Here is a 6,179-nt window from a genome sequence, read left to right as displayed (position 1 = left end):
AACGTTTAGGAATACTAACCGTTACCGAAAAACCGGGCGGAGGGGATAAATGTCGGGTGTTAATTCCTGAGGGCCACCTCTAGCACAGAAATCGGGAAGGAAATGAAATGAAATAAAATGACCGGAAGGAGACATGTGATGTGACTGGTCATGGTCGATTTGTTTGACCGTTGCCCAGTCTCAGCGACCTCGACGCAAGGAACAAGCAGGTGAGTAGTCGCCTAAGTTTTCGGGGGTCAGTGGGTTTTTCTTTCTTTCTTTCATTCTTTCTTTTTACATTTAGTCAAGTTTTGACTAAATGTTTTAACATAGAGGTGGAATCGAGACGAGGGTCGTGGTGTATGTGTGTGTGTGTCTGTCTGTCTGTCTGTTCGTGTGTGTGTGTAGAGCGATTCAGACCAAACTACTGGACCGATCTTTATGAAATTTGACATAAGAGTTTCTGGGAATGATATCCCAGGAAGTTTTTTTCTTTTTTTCGATTAATGTCTTTTATGACGTCATATCCGGCTTTTTGTAAAAGTTGAGGCGGCACTGTCACACCTTCATTTTTCAATCAAATTGATTGAAATTTTGGCCAAGCAATCTTCAACGAAGGCCGGACTTTGGTATTGCATTTCAGCATGGAGGCTTACAAATTAATTAATGACTTTGGTCGTTAAAAATCTGAAAATTGTAATTAAAATTATTTTTTTATAAAACGATCCAAAATTACTTTTATTTTATTCTTCATCATGTTCTGATTCCAAAAAACATATAGATATGTTATATTCGTATTAAAAACAAGCTCTGAAAATTAAAAATATAAAAATTATGATTAAAATTAAATTTCCGAAATCGTTTTAAAAACAATTTCACCTTATGCCTTGTCGGTTCCTGATTCCAAAAACATATAGATATGATATGTTTGGATTAAAAACACGCTCAGAAAGTTAAAACGAAGAGAGGTACAGTAAATTTAGCGTGCTATGCAGCACAGCACAACCGCTACCGCGCTGAACAGGCTCGTCACTTTCGCACAAGCGGCGGACTACGGTCATTGTGAAAAAATGCAGTGCGTTCAGTTTCATTCTGTGAGTTCCACAGCTTGACTAAATGTAGTAATTTCGCCTTACGCGACTTGTTTATTCTTTTTTGGGGGGTGTGGGGGTGGGGGGGGGGGGATTGTGTCTCTTGAACTGTTCTCTGTCTGGATGGCTGATTGTCTCTATCTTTTCATTCCGTGTCTTCCCGATCTTTTTATATTGTTCATTATTTCTTCCTTTCTGAATGTCTGACTTCCTGCCTCTTTGTCGATCTACCTGTCTGTCTGTCGGTCTGCCTGCAGTCTGTCTATCATCGATGTTGTCTTTACTGGGATTTTGTTTAAATCAATTTTTAACCAGTTACGTCACATTGCCTCGGGTTCAGCGGAACATATCAACATGACAGACGCCGTGTTCCCTCTCGTGAGTGTACTGCTAGCAGTGACGTTACTAATGTCGACACTGCTCAACTTCCGGGTTACGGCGCCTGGGGTCACGGATGGGGGATGGGACTCGGTGGCATTTCCCCGCGGGCATGATTGGTGATTTGTATTTGGCACTTTTCATACGCTTCTTTCTACCTAAAGGGAGAGGGTTAACTGGATGTGCGGTTTATGTTGTGTGCGTGGTGCTCATGCCTTGTGTGTGTGTGTGTGTGTGTGTGTGTGGTGTGTGTGTGTGTAGTGTGTGTGTGTGTGTGTGTGTGTGTTTGCTTTCGTGGTTGAGGTGTGGTGTATGCTCTGAGCGTGTTCTCTCCTCTCTGTCTGCCTTTGTCTCTGTATCTGTCTCTGTCTCTGTCTCTCTCTCTCTCTCTCTCTCTCTCTCTCTCTCTCTCTCTTTGTTCTTCTTATGGGGTTTATTATGGGGTTTTTTTAATTTAATTTTACTGATGTTAGGTTAGGACTGAATGATACTTAAAATGTACGCCTTGGTAGTATTATTTCAAAGGCGAAAGCATTCTTCCCCTTCCCCTTCCCCTCTCTCTTCATCCTCCCCCTCCCCCCGCTTTCTTTATCTCTCTCTCTTTCTCTCCATATTTCTCTCTCTCTCTCTATCTCTCTTTGTTCTTCCTATGGCTTTTTAATATCTGAAATAACGTGTTTTCATCTCTCTCTCTCTCTCTCTCTCTCTCTCTCTCTCTCTCTCTCTCTCTCTCTCTCTCTCTCTCTCTCTCTCTCTCTCTCTCTCTCTCTCTCTGTCTCTCTGTCACGGTCTCGAATAGCAGCTAGCATCTGCTGAAGGGACATTAAAACCCAACAAGTCGCGTAAGGCGAAAATACAATATTTAGTCAAGTAGCTGTCGAACTCACAGAATGAAACTGAACGCAATGCCATTTTTCAGCAAGACCGTATACTCGTAGCATCGTCAGTCCACCGCTCATGGCAAAGGCAGTGAAATTGACAAGAAGAGCGGGGTAGTAGCTGCGCTAAGAAGGATAGCACGCTTTTCTGTACCTCTCTTTGTTTTAACTTTCTGAGCGTGTTTTTAATCCAAACATATCATATCTATATGTTTTTGGAATCAGGAACCGACAAGGAATAAGATGAAAGTGTTTTTAAATTGATTTCGACAATTTAATTTTGATAATAATTTTTATATATTTAATTTTCAGAGCTTGTTTTTAATCCAAATATAACATATTTATATGTTTTTGGAATCAGCAAATGATGGAGAATAAGATAAACGTAAAGTTGGATCGTTTTATAAATTTTTATTTTTTTTTACAATTTTCAGATTTTTAATGACCAAAGTCATCAATTAATTTTTAAGCCACCAAGCTGAAATGCAATACCGAAGTCCGGGCTTTGTCGAAGATTACTTGACCAACATTTCAACCAATTTGGTTGAAAAATGAGGGCGTGACAGTGCCGCCTCAACTTTCACGAAAAGCCGGATATGACGTCATCAAAGACATTTATCAAAAAAATGAAAAAAACGTTCGGGGATTTCATACCCAGGAACTCTCATGTCAAATTTCATAAAGATCGGTCCAGTAGTTTAGTCTGAATCGCTCTACACACACACACACCCACACACACACTGACACACGCACATACACCACGACCCTCGTTTCGATTCCCCCTCGATGTTAAAATATTTAGTCAAAACTTGACTAAATATAAAAACCATCTCTCTCTCTCTCTCTCTCTCTCTCTCTCTCTCTCTCTCTCTCTCTCTCTCTCTCTCTCTATCTCTCTCTCTCTCTCTCTCTCTCTCTCTCTCTCTCTCTCTCTAGTTATATTTAGTCAAGTTTTGACTAAATATTTTAACATCGAGGGGAATCGAAACGAGGGTCGTGGTGTATGTGCGTGTGTGTGTGTGTGTGTGTGTCTGTGTGTGTGTGTGTGTAGAGCGATTCAGACTAAACTACTGGACCGATCTTTATGAAATTTGACATGAGAGTTTCTGGGTATGAAATCCCCATACGTTTTTTTCATTTTTTTGATAAATGTCTTTGATGACGTCATATCCGGCTTTTCGTGAAAGTTGAGGCGGCACTGTCACGCCCTCATTTTTCAACCAAATTGGTTCAAATTTTGGTCAAGTATTCTTCGACGAAGCCCGGGGTTCGGTATTGCATTTCAGCTTGGTGGCTTAAAAATTAATTAATGACTTTGGTCATTAAAAATTGGAAAATTGTAAAAAAAAATAAAAATTTATAAAACGATCCAAATTTACGTTTATCTTATTCTCCATCATTTGCTGATTCCAAAAACATATAAATATGTTATATTCGGATTAAAAACAAGCTCTGAAAATTAAATATATAAAAATTATTATCAAAATTAAATGGTCCAAATCAATTTAAAAACACTTTCATCTTATTCCTTGTCGGTTCCTGATTCCAAAAACATATAGATATGATATGTTTGGATTAAAAACACGCTCAGAAAGTTAAAACAAAGAGAGGTACAGAAAAGCGTGCTATCCTTCTTAGCGCAACTACTACCCCGCTCTTCTTGTCAATTTCACTGCCTTTCCCATGAGCGGTGGACTGACGATGCTACGAGTATACGGTCTTGCTGAAAAATGGCAGCTACTTGACTAAATATTGTATTTTCGCCTTACGCGACTTGTATTATTTCAAAGGCTAAAACATTGTTCCCCTCCCACTCTCTCTTCATCCCCCCTCCCCCCGCTCTCTTTCTCTCTCTCTCTCTCTCTCTCTTTCTCTCTCTCTCTCTCTCTCTCTCTCTCTATCTCTGTCTCTCTCTGTCTCTGTCTCTCTCTCTCTCTCTGTCTCTCTCTCTGTCTCTCTCTTTGCGCTGTTTCTTTGATGTTTCTTCGAGCATCAATACTCATTTACAAAACATAAGGTAAGCCGGTTTACATTTCAATATCTGAAATAACGTGTTTTCATTTCGTTGCTATAAACGTCGTTTTCCATCGTCGGAAAACAATCCAACCGTGAATAATTACAGGTGTAAACAGATGTTCGTGGTTGACGAACTGACCTAGGGCGAGATTTTACATTTTCAATTAAAGTGATCAGATGGGTTATTAATCAAATAAATTCTCAGTTAAAATAAAACTGGGCTATGACACACCCAAGTGTGACAATTATGGTCTGTGTCCTGGGTCATTCTGATAATCATCGCTCCACAGCTATCGCCAGTTTCTCTCTGACAGCATGCTAAATTATTGCGCGAATCTATCAAAACAAGAAAACAGAGTTATCTCCCATATGTTTTTCGCGAGCACTGATCTAAATTTGAGATCAGTGTTCGCGAGACGAAAATGATTGCAGATTGGCCGACTTCGACAGTGATCTCCGTTCTGTTCTTCACAGTTATGATAAAGACATCGTTCTAAGGTCAAAACAAGTCGAAATTTTTAGACTGCTGTCGGAAGGAGACCGTGATATATGGTTGCATCACTCTCAACTGGTTACAGAAAAAATCGTCCGCACCGGCGCGCACCGGAGCCAAAGTTGATTATCACGTGACACTTTAGAGTGGTTTGCACAGTATATACATCCGCGAAAGATAGCTCGCTTGAAACTGTCTTACATATCAATTCCTTTGTCATTTAAAAATTACACAACCCCATGAAAAATCATTATCGACGATCGCGAATCTGCTCATATCCATAACACATTACGAAAAGATCTAAATATGTAAAAAATCGATTTCCTCTCCAGACAAGGAAAACCAAGGCATCCTGTCAAGGATAGAATGAGACCCGAAGGGAAGTAACTCATTTTTGACCAGAGTTCAGGATGTGTCCTGGGTGTGCACAAGAAAGTTACCAACCAAATGGGAGCCAGCCGCGGAGTCGGATTAGTTGAAATTATGATTTGTTGGTCTTTGTAAACAATCCGACCCCGCGACTGGGTTCCACTCGCTTGGTAACTTTCTCGTGGCCATTAGCCCTGGGGCACAGTTTGCCGTGCGCACTTGACCTTGTGCTCGCGTGTACACACGAAGGGAGATAGGGCACTAGCAGGTCTACACATAAGTTGACCTGGGAGATCGGAGAAATCTCCACCCTTAGCCCACCAGGCGGTAGCGGCCAGGATTCGAAAGTGAACATTTTTGTCGGAATGGAGTCTTCAATTATAAAGTTCAAATTGATGTCCAACGTATTCGCGAACGCGAGGTCGAAAGGGGTAGGCGTCACCGTTTCTAACATTTCTTTATCAAGAAGTTAATGAAGTTTTACTATTCTCTTTGTGCATAACAAGTCGGTCATAAAAATGTATGTAAAGATCTTACTGCGGGGTCCGATATTTTTGTAACATGCTGACTGGTCGTTCAGGTTAATTACGATCTGGGTGTCAGCACTAAGTGTGTGGTTGAGTGTGTATGTGTGTGTGTGTGTTTTTGTGTGTTTATGTGTGTCTGTGTCTGTGTGTGTTGTGTATGTGTGTGTGTGTGTGTGTGTGTGTGTGTGTGTGTGTGTGAGTGCGTGCGTGTGTGTGTGTGTGTGTGTTTGTGTGTGTGTGTGTGTGTATGTGTGTGTGTGTGTGAGAGAGAGAGAGAGAGTGAGAGGGGAGGGAGAGAGAGAGAATGTGTGTGTGTTCGTGTGTGCGTGCGTGCGTGTGTGCATGCGTGCGTGTGTAGTCTGTCTGTTTGTCTGTCTGTCTGATTTTGTCTTCGTGTCCGAGTGCATATATATACTGATCCAGTTACTGTTTAAAGAAAATAGTTCAG

This window comes from Littorina saxatilis, linkage group LG5 (assembly GCF_037325665.1).
Source record: "Littorina saxatilis isolate snail1 linkage group LG5, US_GU_Lsax_2.0, whole genome shotgun sequence".
NCBI classification, from domain to species: domain Eukaryota; kingdom Metazoa; phylum Mollusca; class Gastropoda; order Littorinimorpha; family Littorinidae; genus Littorina; species Littorina saxatilis.
This window is presented reverse-complemented; position numbering follows the sequence as displayed.